The following is a 19,178-nucleotide window of genomic DNA, read 5'->3' as shown; positions in this document are numbered from 1 at the left end:
GCTTGGATGAAGTGACTACATCCATGCCTCATCAGGATATTATTAGTTAGGTAGTTATTATGCCTATTGGGCTTAAATGATTATCATTTATTCACGTTATGAGATATATATATATATATATATATATATAATGTTCACTATGTCTATCAGATTTAGGTGATTTTTATTGTTACTTTATGTGACATGTATTGTCAATCTACACATTATATGTACCGTACTTGCTTTTTTACTAATCTTTATATTAGTTTTACATTATGCAAACATGGTTGGTTTTTATTGCTATTGTTTTGTGTATTCAGCACCAAGTGTTTTTTTTTCAATCCGTTTGCTATTGTTTAGCCTTGTGTTTGTTCGATAGCCCTAAATTAAACTCCATTATGGGTTGATGTGATCAATTTGCATTTGGCTTTTTTAGTGTTTTCAATGTTGTCTTTGGTTTCATGTACAATACATATTAGTTATTTTAGGTGATCCTATTTGCATACTTGTTTCCTTTATTTGTATGCAGTATTTTTGGTATGCTGCAGGTTGATCCCTCTATTATCCAGTTGTTTATGTCCAACTAGATTGCTCACTGTATCACCATCTTACCATCCTCTAAGGTGGTCATTAGTGATAGGTGAGCGCCAAAATGCTCATTCCTCAATCCGAGCTGGCCAGACGCTTGGAAGAGCTTGATGCGAATAACGAGCATAATGAAGTCACCAATTGGGCAGTTCGGCTCTTCGCCCACATACACGGAGCATGTTCGGCAGGAGGGAAGGAGATTTTTTTCTTTTTTGGACACACTACATCTGAGAATATTGTTTTATCCCCTAGGAGAGCCAATCACAGAATGCAAGTGGCTCTCCCTGGAGTGCCTGCACACATCATGCAGTGAAGCCTGGGCTTTGTGATTGTTGTTTCACGGACGAAAAACATCTGAGCACCAGTGATACTTGGCCGAGCTCCGCGAGTACCGAGCACCTCAATACTTGATCAAGTAACGAGCAGTTCCGAGCACGCTCACTCATCTATGCTCCTTTGGCCAAGTGTAGGAGTAGCAAGCTTAAAGCGCACCAATCAAAAGAATTTACCTATATATCCTAAAGCCAGTGCTATAATGGTGCTATCAGGCTGATTCTATTCATACCTTTAGTTGTCAGGTCGGATGTAAAGCTTTTTAAACACAAGCAAGTAAAGTTTGTGAACTTTTTGAATGCCAACAGCTGCTGATCAGCTGATAGCTGGGGTGGGTTTTGATAGTGAATCCCACCCCCTGCCTGTTGTTCCTCCCCCTGTTATTTAGGTTAATTCTATTATAGAATTGTTTTACTAAGTGGCTAGAAGGACCTGTGCTGATGTCATACCCATGTGACCAGAAGGAACGGGGGTCTCAGCGAACATAGCTGATACCAGGAAGCAACATTTTTCTGTTGGCTGAGGCCCCGCCCATTCTGGTCACATGGATATGACATCGGCACAGGTCCTTCTAGCCACTTAATAAAATGATTCTATAATAGAATTACAATAAATAACAGATAGGGGGAAGACGGACAGGCAGGGGGACAGGAATCATTATCAAAACCCACCCAAGCTATCGGCTGATCGGCAACTGCTGCACTCAAAAAGCTGCTCATTTTACTAACTTTACTTGCATGTGTTTCAAAACCTATAAATCCGAGCTGAGAACTATAGGTATGTATAGAATCAGCACAATAGTGCCAGTATAGCACTGGCTTTAGGTTATATAGAAAAATCCTGGTGATTGGTGCGCTTTTACATACACATGTGATGGTGTCCTTGGCCGGCCTCTATGCCCACTATTCACACAGCAGTACAAACTACATGAAATATTTCTTACATGTAACAACATAAAATACATGAGCTGATTTCTTAAAGGGTCAATGCATAACGCAGCCTTTTCAGTACTTTTACAGGAACATCTGGCATAACATACCTTGGTAGAACATGGTGCAACAATCCATTACATTTCTGTATCTTGTGGAATACAAGTCAACTATATGCAGGAAGGTGGAGGACCCCTTACAAACTTGGTGTCAGCTAAAAATACCCTCCATTATTACTCCCATAGGAGGATCGTGCCATGTAATAATGATATATCACATCTTAGGTTTCATGGAGACAGATGTATTATTGATCCTTTATTACTGGACCCATAGTCTGCTGCGTCTCCACATACTACTACTGTATGTTATCCATGAGCAAACATACTGCATTATACAGGTATTCTCCGTACAGCATTATAGCACTAGTAGTATAGTCACAGTATGGCAGCACACTTTGTAAATAGGAGTCTGAATTATGATCACATACAGTGTTCTCTACCACTGTCTCTCTATAGTCTCCTTGGTATTAAATCACAATGAATGAACCCTCTCCTTTAAATACTTCTTACCTAGTATGAGGATGCAAAAAGTCAAATGACAACTGAGCTCTGCTACATCAATACAACTATTGTACACATAAAACCACTGAAATAAATTACTTTATATTTTCTGCAGACCAAGTGGCCGCCATTGGGGCCCATGGTTTAATTGATGTAGTACTGTACCACCATCCCTAATGGTGTTTTGGTTTTATCATACAATTGAATATAATGGTCGAACTGGAAGTCTTCAGTTCTCAAAAGCTGCTTTTACACATCCGGTTTTGGGGCCGTTATACCGTTACGTCTACTGCGGGGGCATTATACCGTTACGTCTACTGCGGGGGCATTATACCGTTACGTCTACTGCGGGGGCATTATACCGTTACGTCTACTGCGGGGGCATTATACCGTTACGTCTACTGCGGGGGCATTATACCGTTACGTCTACTGCGGGGGCATTATACCGTTACGTCTACTGCGGGGGCATTATAACGTTACGTCTACTGCGGGGGCATTATAACGTTACGTCTACTGCGGGGGCATTATAACGTTACGTCTACTGCGGGGGCATTATACCGTTACGTCTACTGCGGGGGCATTATACCGTTACGTCTACTGCGGGGGCATTATACCGTTACGTCTACTGCGGGGGCATTATACCGTTATGTCTACTGCGGGGGCATTATACCGTTACGTGTACTGCGGGGGCATTATACCGTTATGTCTACTGCGGGGGCATTATACAGTTACGTGTACTGCGGGGGCATTATACCGTTACGTGTACAGCGAGGGCATTATACTCATTGCGTGGGGACACTGTGGTGGCTATCATACAGTGTTGGCTACACTGTGGGGCATTATACTGTTACATGTACTGCGGGGGCATTATACTGTTACATGTACTGTTGGGGCATTATACTCATTGTGTTGGGGCAAGGTCAGTGCATCATACTTTGCTGTGGTCACTATGGGGTCAAGTTGGGATATATAACCTCACGTAATTGCGCCTATGCATTGTGACCCCACTTAAACTGGTGAATGATGAATTTTTTGGGGAACGAAGAGAAGACAGTTTGGAGCTTTGCAATGGGGGCCCCACGATTTCTTGGTTTATACGTAAGATTGGATTGGCTGCAAACGGAGCAAAAATGGAAACCATTGGTTCCGATTAATTTCCTGTTGACTTCAATATTGAAAAAGAAATGGATTCGGGGGACGGTGTTTTTTATATCTATAATTTTTTTCACCTGACAAACAAAAATACTTGCGCAGGCTACAATTTTTTATTCAGCTAAAAAACAGATAGTGGCTGAAAATGAGGAAAACAAAGGAGATTGTAGCTGCATTTATCACTCCGGATTCGCTAATTTCACAACCAGTCATAAATCACATTTTCTGTAAAATGTCTTATCTGTTATATCACAGTATGTAAATCTATATCTGGATATTAACAGTTGCCCGATAAACATAGCTCTGCTACATCTGTACATATAAGATTTCACTTGACTTTTGCTCTCATCATGGAGGTAGATAGAAGTTAGGAGACGTCTGGACAGCTCAGGGTAACGGCCAAGAACAGCGTGCACCTTCCAGCACACACATGGTGTTCCCCTGACCAAGCGTCAATCACTGCTGCTCCCACACATAGGACACCGGACCCCGCTGATGGCAGAACTCATTACACCGTTCCACAGGGGCGTTCTGCTGTAACATCTGATCTGTTGATAGGAAAACAATTTAGATCGCTATCCAACACATTGTGAAACATCTGCAGTAACCGTCTATTCCGAAAACCAAACTGCAGACAGTAATAAAAGCCTACAACCAGAGAAAGCGACGAGCTGAGGACAACCTCCATGTGGCCCTATTAGGGGGTCCCTCATCATCCTTAGTCATAAAGTTGGCCAAAGCCATGTCAACTACTGGGTCCATCACTACAGAACTTCTCATCCATCTTCTCCAGACTCCAGGATGGCTGCTCTGTCTAGTTACACAGCGCTATGGAAGCCATAACCAGGCAAATTTACCATCCCGACAACTGCTCTAATAATTGTTTTATTGGTTGTCACTCTGCTTTCTTTATAAAGATAACTGTGTCGCCCTGGGCAAGCCAGGGGACACGAGTAACAGCATCACCACACCCCACACTCCAGGTAGGCACATCTGCTAACCAGAAATCCTTGTTGCCTTCCTCCAGAGGTTGATGATGCACACCAGGGGGTGGGCCAGGCGGTTGGCTCCGCCCACCAAGGAGCTCACAACTCTGGAGGCAGGAAGTAAACCAGGCAGAAAGCTCAGGGAGGAGGAGGTGGAAGGAGGTAGATAGCCCCGGGCAGGGGAAGAGTGAAGTCCAGTGAAGGGCTAGAGTAAACAACCAGAAGTGAAAGTGAAGGAAAGGAAAGTGGAAAAGGAGGAAAGCAAGAAGTGGAGACAGCGCAGAGAGTGTGAAAAGCCTGAGAGCCCAGCTTTGTGTAGGGCTAGAACAGCAAGGTCAGCGACGGCGGTGACTGTCCGGAGTGGGACAGTTCGGAAGTTCCTGGAAGGACCCCGTTGGCTGTGTGCCCGGTGGTCTGGAGCAGTGTTCCGAAGGACAGTCAGCACCAGGGCAGGGGCCTCTCGGACCCCGGCAAGGCTAGGAGTCGCCCAATTTGCCGAATCCGTCAGTGACGGGGACGCAGATCCCCCAACAACAAAGTCCCGATTGACGGCAACAGCCCGACCATTAACGGGGAGACACCGCCACCGCCAAGGCACCAGTTTCCCCAGGGCCAGCGCCTGCGGGCAAAGTGTAGAGCTCCTCTGGCCCAGATTGCAGTCGGGGAGCGGGTAACCGGAGGGAATCCACCGATACCACGAGACCACACAGGTGCAAGGAAGAGAGAAGTCACCGTCACCTACCGGGAGTGCAGGTGCAGCCGTCTGTGGGACCGTCCTACCAGCCGTTGGTTTACCGTACAAACTGTGTCCGTGTCAGGCTGAGTGAGTACCTTAGTGCCGCAAGGCACAGCGCTGCCCCCGCGTCCCTGCGCCCTCCAGGCCCTGCACTTTACATCTCTCCACCGGGCCCCGGGATCACCGACCCCTACCCACGGAGGGGCAACACAACACCTGGCTGCTCCCATCACCATCCCCGGGACCCCCACACCGAGCAGCGGTGGTGCAATCACCACAACCGTGGGTGGCGTCACGAACTATAACCCCAACAAACACCCCCTTTTCACTCACGGGCGAGGAGTGTCGCTCGAGACACCCCGGGATCCGGCCCACGGCTCGAGCCACCAGGAGCAACTGCCGGACCCGAGCAGAAGGGGTGAGCGCGGTGTGCTGACACCCTCCTCCCCGCCCGCGACAACTTGGCGTCACGAACAGGATCTTACCGCTCTGCCGTCAGGTAGAGGTGCGCCTTGTTACCGCCGGAGGCATCCGGCAGAAAAATTTCAGAAGCCGCCATCTTTGGCGCGAAAAGTTCCCGCTCGAGCGTCTTCTCGAGCAGTAGAAGCGCGAAGGCCAAAACCCCGCCCCGAGAGAGGAGGGGCCGGAAAGAGCTAAGGGGGACGCGATGGCGGCTGGCGGCATGTAGTCGCCGCTATAAAAGCAGGGACGCCAGGACCTTGCCAGAATACCGTTCCTGGAACCAAACAGTGGAGATACCATGTGGATGCCGTCCCGAAACACCGTGGCCCCCGCACCGGGAACCGCAGCGTGGGTGGAAGTCCGGACCGCGCAGCTCCACCTAAGGCTGCAGGTCAAGATGCAGCTCCTCATGGAGGAGTGGGAGACCGACATGGCGGACGTTGTGGCAGCCGTGCGGAGACGCGAGGAGGAAGCGGAGGAAGGGAGGGTGAGTGACCCACGCCCCTATGTCCCGGAGGGACCGGTCGCTGCGGCTGAGGGACCCGGTCCAAGCCCTCTCCCCCCGTTGCCTCCTTCGCCACCCGTCCCGGAGGCCGTGACCCCGCCACTAGGCCCGCTACCACCGCAACCGGTAGCGATACCCAGCCCGTCCGCCCCAGCGGACCGACCTGTAGCCGGAGCCCGAAGCCAGCCGGAGGCATTGCCATGGAAGGCCCCGAAGATTGTGCCAGAGACAGTCCCCGAGCAGTTCCCCGAGCCGGAGCCGATGACCCGCTCCGAGCCGAAGGCCCAACTGCGGAAAGCCCCTGTGCCCATCCCCCACACCTCGGCTGAGGTGGCGCCGGGTTGTTGCTGCAAGGCAGCGCCCAAGGCCATGACACCGCGGGATACGCCACCCACCTTCCTGACAGTGGGTAACGTACTGGATGTCCCGCGGGGCTCGACCCGTGCGCCGGAGCCATACTGGGACAGGGAGCCGACCAAGCTGGGCCTGGAAATCGCAGAGAGGGAGCGAAGAAAAGCCGAGCTGGTAGCCCGAGCCATCCGGGAAAAGGAGAACCTGCGGCAAGCGACCTTCCGTGTCCGGGGCCCGTTCTACGAGGGACAGGTGCGGCGCTTCGATATCCGCCGGGGCTACGGGTTCATATACGAACCGGGCCTGGAGGCCGAGGTGTTTGTAGCCCGGCGGGATGTGCATGCCCATCTGCCCGAGGAGCATCCTGGCCGCAACCTAATACCAGGGGACATGGTGCGTTACACTCGGCACTGCGGAGAGAGGGGGTGGTTTGCCCTGGACGTAAAGCTGAAGGGCAGCCCGGAGAGCAAGGTGAGCTCTGCACCCCCTCCCTCGGAGGAAGCAGCAGCAGGACCGGAGTAGGGCAGCGGATGCCCGTCGCACCGTCCCCCGTTGGGACCACCACTGAGTTGTTTGTTGTTTGAAAGTTTTGAAAAATGAAAAATGATTTACCGAAGTTTACCTGATTGTCTGCAGTGATTAGCAACCAGCAGGAGCCGGCACCGTTGTCCCCGTGGGGACCGTTAAAAGTTTAAAATGCATGGGAACTATCCATGGACAAGCCCGTGAACTCTGCAGGGCAACCACAAACGTTAGTGGCTTGTAAATATGTTGGGTACCGTTACCGTTTCCGCAATGCCGCCTCCGGAGAGGCAGGTTGGAGGGAGGGCCCTGAGCGGAGCAGGCCGGGGCCCAGCCACCAAAGGAACCGGTGGCCACCCTCTGGAGGGGAAGGACAGATCCCGCTCGGGCGACTTGTGCTGGACTGTGGGTCAAGGGGTGCTGCCTGGGTTTTAGGGGCAGCATCAGGGCCAGGTTGCTTGGGTGGGAGAGAGCGGAAACCGTGACCGTACACCGTTGAAACGTTTAAGTAAATGTGCCTCCCGTCTTGGGAAGAGTTATTGAAATGTATATATGTTTGATTAACCCTTGTTATCCCCTTTGCAGAAAAATAAAACCGGTGTAGGACGGCAGCCCGCGGACGGTCTGCATTTTGCTAAGGGGGAATGTGTCGCCCTGGGCAAGCCAGGGGACACGAGTAACAGCATCACCACACCCCACACTCCAGGTAGGCACATCTGCTAACCAGAAATCCTTGTTGCCTTCCTCCAGAGGTTGATGATGCACACCAGGGGGTGGGCCAGGCGGTTGGCTCCGCCCACCAAGGAGCTCACAACTCTGGAGGCAGGAAGTAAACCAGGCAGAAAGCTCAGGGAGGAGGAGGTGGAAGGAGGTAGATAGCCCCGGGCAGGGGAAGAGTGAAGTCCAGTGAAGGGCTAGAGTAAACAACCAGAAGTGAAAGTGAAGGAAAGGAAAGTGGAAAAGGAGGAAAGCAAGAAGTGGAGACAGCGCAGAGAGTGTGAAAAGCCTGAGAGCCCAGCTTTGTGTAGGGCTAGAACAGCAAGGTCAGCGACGGCGGTGACTGTCCGGAGTGGGACAGTTCGGAAGTTCCTGGAAGGACCCCGTTGGCTGTGTGCCCGGTGGTCTGGAGCAGTGTTCCGAAGGACAGTCAGCACCAGGGCAGGGGCCTCTCGGACCCCGGCAAGGCTAGGAGTCGCCCAATTTGCCGAATCCGTCAGTGACGGGGACGCAGATCCCCCAACAACAAAGTCCCGATTGACGGCAACAGTCCGACCATTAACGGGGAGACACCGCCACCGCCAAGGCACCAGTTTCCCCAGGGCCAGCGCCTGCGGGCAAAGTGTAGAGCTCCTCCGGCCCAGATTGCAGTCGGGGAGCGGGTAACCGGAGGGAATCCACCGATACCACGAGACCACACAGGTGCAAGGAAGAGAGAAGTCACCGTCACCTACCGGGAGTGCAGGTGCAGCCGTCTGTGGGACCGTCCTACCAGCCGTTGGTTTACCGTACAAACTGTGTCCGTGTCAGGCTGAGTGAGTACCTTAGTGCCGCAAGGCACAGCGCTGCCCCCGCGTCCCTGCGCCCTCCAGGCCCTGCACTTTACATCTCTCCACCGGGCCCCGGGATCACCGACCCCTACCCACGGAGGGGCAACACAACACCTGGCTGCTCCCATCACCATCCCCGGGACCCCCACACCGAGCAGCGGTGGTGCAATCACCACAACCGTGGGTGGCGTCACGAACTATAACCCCAACAAACACCCCCTTTTCACTCACGGGCGAGGAGTGTCGCTCGAGACACCCCGAGATCCGGCCCACGGCTCGAGCCACCAGGAGCAACTGCCGGACCCGAGCAGAAGGGGTGAGCGCGGTGTGCTGACACCCTCCTCCCCGCCCGCGACATAACCCCATTAAGCAATTTCAAAGACCGCAAACTGCTCACCAGCTCATCCAACATTTCCATATATTACATGGTTCAAAAAATTAACAGTATTTAAAAAGGAATCTGTTAGTAGGATCAACTCTTTTAAGTTGTCTATATGTGCATGTAGGTATCATGCTAGGTACGGGGAAGTACCAAGCGAGCGGCAAAAAGTAAGAAAAGGGGAGAGATGGTGACCCCAGAACAAACCTACCTCTGGTCCCTGGGGTCCCTCACCACCCTAGATAGGTTCCACACCTATGCGCTGAACTGGATACCTGACCTTAGGTATCCCTAGTGCTGGATCCTAAATAGGTAACGGGCGGGATGAGCTCTTTGTCAACCCCACTAAACACTTAAGGAAGACACAAGGGAGACACACAGGGGGAAAACGCATGAACTACTTATCCACACATGACACAGGCAGGAGTTGAGCAATGATATCACAGGTGAGTACAAGCCACCTGCTTGCAACCAGAGCTAGAATGAACTGAATAATATCACCAGCACCAGTCCAGGGAAGAGGAGAGTATTTAAGTACTATGAGAGTACTGATGATCAGCCGCTAAGTGGAAGGATAGGTCTGCTGGGTCCAAAAAGTCGGGAAGCATTTTGCGCAGCCAAACACTGACGTTCCATTGCCAGAAACCATATGACCGACACACCCGTGACAGTAGGTCATAGGAAGCTGAATAAAATGATCCTTTGATATCCACAATCCAATGTCTTATTCCAGACGAATCTACGTTTTTCTTAAAGGGATCCCGTCCGGTCCGCTATTGCCTCCAACCCAGCAGTATTGATACTTGTATGACAAATTCCCTCCCTAACCAGCTCTATATAACACTATTCACTAATATGAATCTTTAAAATAAAAAAAAAAAGGACTTCTAAATCTTGCTTTCCTCATGCTAATTAAAACCTTGACTAGTCCATGAGGCGTTGTTTTCCCAGACTAGTCGGTCTTTTTTCCTTGATATCGCGCCCCTGTGGAAGTGATGATGACATGATTTCCACGAGCCGGGATCACCGCCATCTCCTGAAAATCTTGTGCATGCTCGTGTCTCATTTCGGCTGCTTCAGTGCGCCTCAGAAGCAGGATGGACACTTCCTGGCTTCATTAGGCTATCGGCACATGACCGGACGTTCAGAAGACGTGTACGTGAGCCGTCTTCTGAACTTCCGGTCATGCGCAGTGCACCTAATGAACTCGGGAAGCGTCCACCCTGCTTTTGCGGTGCACTGATAACTGCCAAAATGAGCCAAGCGCATGCGCAAGATCTCCAGGTGGTGACGCAGGTTTGTGGAAATCATGTTATCACACCCACAGGGGCGCGATAGAATGGAAAAATGGCCGACTAATATGAGAAAACAATGCCTGATCGACTAGTCAAGGCTCTATTTAGCATAGGAACAGCGAGGTGTATAAGTCATTTTTCAAATTAGTGAATAGCGTTATACAGAGCTGATTAGGCCGGTTTCACACATCCGGCTTTTCGCCGGTTTGCCGGATTCGGCACACGCCAGTACAGTGTATACATTACAATGGCAGTGCCGCAATTTCTGGATCACATGCTCCGGTCACATGACAGCATGTGTCGTGCTGCCATTGTATTGTATGCACTGTACTGGCGTGCGCCGAATCCCGCAAACCAGATGTGTGAAACTAGCCTTAGGGAGGGAATATCGGCATACAGGTATCAATGCTGCTGGGTTGGAGGGCAGAGAGGACCTGACAGGTTCCCTTTAATATGTGAATGAGCTGTTCAGATCCATGGGCTGGACACTGATCTCCCCAAGAATATTCCTCTGTGGATTATTATAAATGAAAGGTGGTGTTACCAGTGTGAGACATGTAGATCAGGAGAGCGGACTGTCAGTCATTACATGTCTCACACTGATAACGCCTCCTTTCATTTATAATAGGCTCTGGAGGCAAATTCTCAGGGAAGAGGGTCCGGCCCATAGCTCATTTACATATAAGAAAAAAGTGGATTTCTCCGGAATAAGACATCGGATCACAGATATCAAGGTGTCAATTAATTCAGCTTCCTACGATCTACATGCCCATATAGATGGCTTGGGAGTGCTGATCCTACTGACAGATTTCCTTTAATTTTACTACTAAACCAAGTACTAACACTGACTATCGGAAAAGCAATACAGTATTGCCACAGCTTGTACACACAGACTATATATCGTGGTGCTGCAACCAATAGTGCACACAGTCATATTCACAATCTGCTATGATAGGGCAAGTGATGAAATATACATAGAACATTCTTTTTTTTTTCTATTTAGTGTTTTACTGGCAATAAAAATAGTAATAAAAAAAATTAAAAAAAAAAAAATCACATTTTCATTTTCTCTTATAATCCAGTATAAAACTGATGTTTAGTTCAATAAATGAGAAAAAAAACCAGCGACACACACACACACACTCTATATATAAATTATATGTGTATTTATACTTTTTTGAGATACGTAAATGGCGTATAAATTTGACCAAACAATGAACCATCAAACGCATAGGATATCACCAAAATTTACAATATAGGAACAATCCGGATTTCTCTTCTCCCCTTGTTTTCCCATGATTTCCCCGGGGTTCTCCGTTGCCTCCCACATTCGTACATCATACTGATTGGATAACGGAATTCCAATGAAATTGGCTCCGGTATAAACCTATGGAGACTGTATATGGGTGAGTGCGTTCTGTGTACTGCGCTGCAGAATATGTTGGTGCTATAGACATGATTACAGACACTAAAAGTGAATAAACATTTGATTCTTGTTTGATAAATATTGAATAGAACACATACAGATACATTGTAACTGGTCACATAGCATGGAGAAAAGTTTTGCAGCACTTGGAGACTTTGGGCACGGATTCTGCATGCACTTACCAGTTCTCCTGATGGCAGAAAGAAAGTTTTGCAGGATGAGATCCAGAGCCAGGATTAATATCATAGGGTACTGTAAATCCCAGACACAGTGCAGCCCCCTACACTCCCCATAACATCCTGGCAGCGCACAGCAGTGCCACCCTAGCAGGATGCCCCTATGGCAAACCTTCCTGACCCCATCATGCCCCTAAGACAACATACCATATAGCAGGAGCTGGTTGCAGTAGTGATCAGTCCATTGCAGGGCAGCTGTGCTCTGATCAACAAGCTCCTCTCCCCCTGGTGTCAGCTGTCAGATGGGACGTCTCCCTGCAGCTGGGCTCCTCTGCACGCTCAGGCTGGGGCTGGCAATGGCACAGATCAGATCCAGGTCACTTTAGTCATGGGGCTCGCAGGATCAGGCTAGGCTGCAGGATCTGCTCTTGCCAGCGCTGGCTGCTGCCCTGCACTAGTGGGGAAGCTGGAGCCTGGTGCGTGTCACTTTGCAAGGAAATTCAAGGCTCCCTCTAGAGGAAAGCATTGGGTACTACACCCTGCAATACAGGCGCACAATCCACACAATGCAATAAATTAGGTATTACCAATAGACATGAGCAGATGACTTTGTACTTTTTATTTTCTGTTTACTAAATAGAAACAAATGATTACACAAGTATATCAATATATGCTGTGTATGGTCACATACAGAATAGAACAGACAATTTACATCTAAAGTATAGGGTCCTCTCTCCTCCTATACCAGTCTGTTTTGTACTGTTAATGATTGTTGTACGTATACCCTCTTTCACTTGTAAAGCGCCATGGAATAAATGGCGCTATAATAATAAATAATAATAACCAAAGACAAGAGTCAGAGTATAAGGCTGGAGTCACACTTGCGATTAACTCGCACGAGTGCAATGCGAGAAATTCTCGCATTGCACTCGGACCAATGTTAATCAATGAGGCAGCTCCCATCTGATCCAAATCGGACTGAGAAAAAAAATCGGAGCATGCTGCGTTTTGTAGAGTTTCACGTGCGAGTCTCTTCAATGCAAGTCTATGGGTGCGTGAAAAAAAAACTATGTCACACGGACGGCACACACACCATCCTAGTGACATGCGTTTTTCTAAATACATTTATCGCATGTTGCAGAAAACACTGGAAATGAGTGAGGTCTGTCAATGTCGGTCAATCTCTATCTCTGTCTGTCGGTCTCTCTGTCTCTCTCGCTCTGTCGGTCTATCCCTCTCCCCCCTCTGTCATACTCACTGATCCCCGGCACGGAGCTGCACGGCTGTCACACTGCTTCCTCTTTTGAAAAAGCCGGCCGCTCATTATTCCATCTAGTATTCACTGCTTCCCCCGCCCACCGGCGCCTATGATTGGTTGCAGTCAGACACGCCCCCACATTGAGTGACAGCTGTCTCTCTGCAACCAATCACAGCTGCCGGTGGGCGGGTCTATATCTTGCAGTAAATTAAATAAATAAATAATTTAAAAAAACGGCGTGCGGTCCTCCCTCAATTTTCATACCAGCCAGGGTAATGCCATACGGCAGGAGGCTTGTATTGTCAGGATGGGGAGCCCCACATTATGGGGAGCCCCCCACCCAAACAATATCAGCCAGCAGCCACCCGGAATTGCCGCATCCATTAGATGCGACAGTCCCGGGACCCCGGCTCATCCCAATTTGCCCTAGTGTGGTGGCAATTGAGGTAATAAGGAGTTAATGGCAGAAGCCCATAGCTGCCACTAAGTCCTAGGTTAATCATGGCAGGCGTCTCCCCGAGATACCTTCCATGATTAACCTATAAGATAAAGAAAGTAAAGACATACACCAAAAAATCCTCTATTTGAAATAAATGAAAAAAAACCCACCCTCTTTCACCACTTTATTAAACCCCCAAATACCCCTCCAGGTCCTACGTAATCCACACGAGGTACCACGATGCTTTCAGCTCTGCTACATCAGAATCTGACAGAGAGCGGTCACAGACCACGACCGCTCTCTGTGAGCTCCCCGCAGCAACTGAAGTGAGTCGCGCTATCAGCGATGATGTCACTCAGGTTACCCGTGGCCACAGATCTCAGCGGGAGGACTTCTGCTGTGACCGCGGGTAACCTCAGTGACGGCACCGCTGATAGCGCAGATCACTTAAATCACTCAGGGGATTTGTGGTCACCGGTGAGACCTTCACCAGTGACCGAAAATCATGCCATGACACACAGACAGAGCCGTGGGATGACAATGAAGCCGGGTGAAGTTCATCCGAGTTCATTCTGATCGCGCAGCTCTGTCTGTGTCTGCTGTCAGCAGCCATGTAGCAGAGATGAATGGCAGATGACATAGCTGCTGAGAATAAAAACGGATCACACACGAATTGCACATGGACTACAATCAAGAGAAAAATCACAGAATCGCATTGCAGCTGCATTGTTCACGGATCAACACTCGGTCAGAGCTCATGCTACTTTCTAGCATGAGACTTGGTCCGATTTTACACTCACAGGTGTGATTCCAGCCTAAAGCTGAGTTCCTTGGTGCATTGTTTCATTGGCAGGGATAGAAAGTGAGGCTTCCTTTGCTGTTGTCGCGGGCGGCGGGGCGCTGCGCTCGCTAACGCTCGGGTCCGGCGCTGCTGCTGCTGCTCGGTGGCTCGAGCGGTGGGCCGGATCCAGGGACTCAAGCGGCGCTCCTCGCCCGTGAATGAAAAGGGGGTGGTTTGTTTGGGGATTTAGTCCATGACGTCACCCACGGGTTGTGGTGAAGATGGGCATCACCGCTGCTGGTAACGGGGATCCCGGGAGCAATGGTAGGGAGCAGCTGGGATGTTGTTTTCCCCCTCCGTGGGTACGGGTTGGTGGTCCCGGGGCCCGGTCGTGTGACGGGGAGGCAGAGTTGGTGAGGTGCAGGGTTGCAGGGACAGCGCGGCGCGGTGCCAGATGGCACTGGTGTACTCACTCAGCAACAGATGCACAAAGGCTCCGGTAAACCAAACGGCTGGATGGACGGGTCCCGCAGCCGGCTGCAGTGTCTCTCCCTCGACAGGTGATGGTGGCTGTCTCTTCCTGCACCTTTGTGTACTGTGTTGACTCCGATGGCTTCCCAACGGTAGCCCGCTCCCCGGCGTATAGGTGCCGTAGGAGCCCGTTTGCCCGCAGGCGCTGGCCCTTGGATCTCTAGCTTGTGGCGGTGGCTTATATCCTCACGGTGCAGACGGTTGCCTTCTGACGGGACTTGGGTAGTTGGGAAACCCCTGGGGTTCCTGTCACACTCGGATTTGACTATTGTCGGCGGCTCCAAGCCTGGTCGGGGTCCGATGGCCCTGCCTGTGTGTGCTTAGCTTCACTCCACTCCCCGGTTCGGTACCGGTAGGCCACCGCCCAGCCCCGGTCCTTACGGCTTTGCAGAGTTCCACTAACTCCTGCAGACGGCCACCACCGTCTGCCAACCTTGCTGTTAGTGCCTGGGCTCCTACCCAGGCACACGCAGACGTTTTTACTCCTCTCACTTTCACCTCCTAAACTGATGTACTCCAGGCCTGTGAACTCCTCGGTGGGTGGGGTCAACCGCCTGGCTCCGCCCCACCTGGTGTGGACATCAGACCCTGGAGGGAGGCAACAAGGGTTTTTGTCTGACTGTTGTAACTGTCTAGGGTGGGGGGATGTGTATGTTGTTATATATGTGACTACCTGGCTAGTCCAGGGCGTCACACTGTCCAGCTAGCTACAGCACCTGTGCATTCTAGCCACCTGCCCATTTTTGCTACGCAATTTTAATTGTAAACAGTGCTGACACTTTTAGTGGCATACTAAAATTGTCTGGGATACTAACTTAGTGTTCCTTTGCTGTCCAGCTAGCTACAGCACGTGTGCATTCTATACACCTGCCCATTTTTGCTACGCTATTTTAAATTTCAAAAAGTGCTGCCAGTTTTAGGGCGATAGTTTCATTGTCAGGGATAGTCAGTGTTGGTTCTCCAGCTGTCAATAAAGCTAGACCACCTCTGCATTGTACACCACCTCTCCCCTTTTGCTACGACATTTTAAGTGTCCAATCTGGTCACAAACAAAATGAGTGGCAAAAGGATAGATGCTGGTGGAAAGGGGAACAGATGTGTTGGAAAGGGAAAAAAAGTTTGTGTCCGTGGGGTTGGTGGTAAAGCTACAGTAATATCTGCTGAAGAAAGGCCATCTTGCAGCAAAAGTAAGATGTCTACTACTTTCCGTGGGCAATCTGATGTGCTCCCTTTTTTACGGAACCGAACAACTGTAACAAAGGTAGATGATGCACAAACAAAGAACATGCTTGAATTGCTTTCAAGTTCTCCAACAAGTGGCCTCTCCTCCACCTCAACTTCAACATCCAAAAAACAACAGTCCTCTGAGTTGTCACCCCAATCGCACTTGCTTTCTACCAGCTCTCAAGTCTCCACCCGCCCTGCAGAGTATGTTGTAACAGAGATGGGTGAGTCTGCAGAGCTGTTCAGTCACATTATAGCCTGGGAATCAGAGGTCTGCTCCCAAGCTACAGTGAGTACAGACCAGGAAATGGTCTGCAGTGATTCCCAGAAGCTTTGTGAGTCAGATTCAGGCCCTGATGACCAAGTTTCTGAGCATAAGGTAGACCCTCATTCCCAAACTGTAACACCTGTTGGTGGAGACAATGAGGAACATACTGATGATGATGAGACTCAGATACCTGATTGGAATGACAACTTAACTATTCAGTCAGAGCAAAAAGAGGTTAGGTCTGAGGGCAAGGGGAGTGCAAACACACAGGTTGATGATGAGGTTGTAGATCCCACTTACTGTCAACCCACAGTCAGGCACTCGAGGAGGTCAGCAGAGGCGGTGGAGGAGGATGAGACTGACGACGAGGTTAGCTTGCACCTTCCTCGACAAAGACGGAAGCACGTCAACAACTGCATCCTCAGCCACAACTCTGCCTCTGAGCACAAGTCGGAGTGGCTCTGCAGGTCGCATGGGCTCTAATGGTTGCCTAGCCTGGTCCTTTTTTGACATCGCAAAGGATCACCCAACTCATGTGACCTGTAAGATTTGTTGCCAATCTGTAAGTAGAGGCCAAAAACTCACTAGTTTGACTACTTCGTCCATGAACCGTCACATGAATAACAAGCATAAGTCCCAGTAGGAAGCTCACTGTGCTACAATGCGGCCTAGCGGATTGGGCCAACCACCGTCTGCCCCTTCAAGTGCATTTGCTCGCTCTTCATCCTCTATGACTGTGGGGACAGCTGTCACACATGTTTTTCGACGCAGACCTTCCACCTCTTTAACCGCAACAGGCAGTTTGATTGGCAGGTCGTCAGTTGTTTTGGAAGGGGAAACAGCCAGGTGCTGGTGTAGACCTCTCTCAGACATCGAGAGCACCAACTTTGGATGAAGGCAACATTATGTCTCCGCCTGCACTTTCCTCACAGACCAGCAGTTTTCCAGGGACACCCTACTCAACGCCGTCTCCGCACAGCAGCCAGAACTCGGTCCCTCAGATGTGGACAAGTAAAAGGCCATTTCCTCCTAGCCATGACAAAGCTAAGAGGTTGACTTTCACCCTCTGCAAGCTGTTGGCTACAGAAATGCTGCCTTTCTGCCTGGTGGACAAACAGGATTTTCGAGACCTTATGTCCGACATAGTGCCCCAGTACCAGATGCCCAGTCACCACTACTTCTCCAAGAAAGGTGTGCCTGCGCTACACCAGCATGTCGCACACAACATCCCCGCTTTCTTGAGAAACTCTGTGTGTGACAGGGTGCATTTCACCACCGATACTTGGACCAGTAAGCATGGACAGGGGCGTTACATGTCGCTGACTGGGCACTGGGTAACTATGGTGAGAGATGGAGAAGGGTCTGCTGTACAAGTCTTGCTGTCCCCACGACTTGTACGTTAAGCCTCTGTATGTTGAAGTTCCTCCACTGCTTCTGCCTCCTTAACCTCGTCTGGGTCCTCCACCTCCGGCCAAAGCCTGTCTGCTCAGGCCACCTGCGTTGTAACTGCGCACAAGGAATCCCGCACACCTCCTTACTATGCTGGCAGCAGAGCTCAACGGCATCAGGCAGTCTTTACGTTGAAATGTCTGGGAAATAAGAGTCACACAGCTGAGGAGTTGTGGTCAGCTCTGGAGAGCGAGTTTAGTAAATGGTTGTCTCCACTCAACCTGCAGCCAGGGAAGGCCGTGTGCGACAATGCTGCAAACCCGGGTGCGGCCCTTCATCGAGGCAAGGTGACACACGTGCCTTGTATGGCTCATGTGATGAACCTTGTTGTCCAGCAATTTTTAACCCACTATCTCGGCCTAGATGGGCTTCTGCACAGGGCACGGTCACTCTCTGCTCACTTCCGCCGTTCAACCGGTGCAGCTGACCAACTTGCATCGCTCCAGAAGTCTTTCGGCCTGTCGGTTCACCGCCTGAAATGCGATGTGTCGACACGCTGGAATTCGACTCTCCACATGTTGCAGCGACTGTGGCAGCACCGCCGAGCCCTGGTGTTATATGTTATGACGTATAGCCTGGGCCAACGAGATGCAGAGGTGGGGCAGATCACGCTGCTGGAGTGGTCTCAGATCAAGGACCTATGCACCCTTCTGCCCAATTTCGACATGGCAACGAATATGTTTAGCGCTGACAATGCCATTATCAGCATGACAATTCCAGTCATTTACATGCTGGAGCATACTCTAAACACTATTCGGAGTCAGGGAGTGGGACAAGAGGAAGGGGAGGAAGTACAGGAGGATTCATATTCATATATGGAAGGGATACAAAGATCTACAAGGTCCAGACGTTCAGCATCACCAAGGCGGCAGGCATGGGATGGTGGGGGAGAGGGATTAACAAGGGCGCATGGTAGCAGCCAAACTGTTGAGGAAGGTGCAGGAGCCCAGGAAGAAATGGAGGACGAATTGGCGATGTGCATGGAAGACTCACCAGATGAGGGAGACCTTGGTCAAATTTCGGTTGTTTGAAGTTGGGGGGACATGTCAGAGGAAGGAAGCACAGTTATCACCTCGCCGCCACAAACACAGCAAGGACTTGGTCTGCATGGATGCGCAAGACACATGAGCGCCTTCTTGCTGCACTACCTACAACACGACCCTTGGAATGTCCAAATTAGAAGTAATGCTGACAACTGGGTTGCCACACTCTTAGATCCCTGGTACAAGTCCAAATTTGGCGAAATAATTCCAGCCATAGACGCACGTATGCAGGAGAATCAGCAGAAGCTGTTATGCAATC

General features: G+C 50.3%; 1 protein-coding gene across 2 annotated transcripts in view; it reads right to left on the bottom strand.

Moving 5' to 3' along the window:
- Positions 1 to 12,370, bottom strand: part of GHR (growth hormone receptor) — a 511,317-nt gene extending 498,947 nt beyond the window's left edge. The window contains exon 1 of one of the 2 annotated variants that reach the window (XM_075326446.1): positions 12,134 to 12,370. The gene's annotated coding sequence lies outside the window, so the exon portion shown is untranslated. Of the gene's footprint in view, positions 1 to 11,932; positions 12,078 to 12,133 lie in introns of those variants that run through there. The other variant, XM_075326451.1, reaches the window with a different exon arrangement.
- Positions 12,371 to 19,178: the final 6,808 nt, after the last annotated feature.

This window comes from Anomaloglossus baeobatrachus, chromosome 1 (assembly GCF_048569485.1).
Source record: "Anomaloglossus baeobatrachus isolate aAnoBae1 chromosome 1, aAnoBae1.hap1, whole genome shotgun sequence".
In the NCBI taxonomy this organism is placed as follows: Eukaryota; Metazoa; Chordata; class Amphibia; order Anura; family Aromobatidae; genus Anomaloglossus; species Anomaloglossus baeobatrachus.
This window is presented reverse-complemented; position numbering and strand designations above follow the sequence as displayed.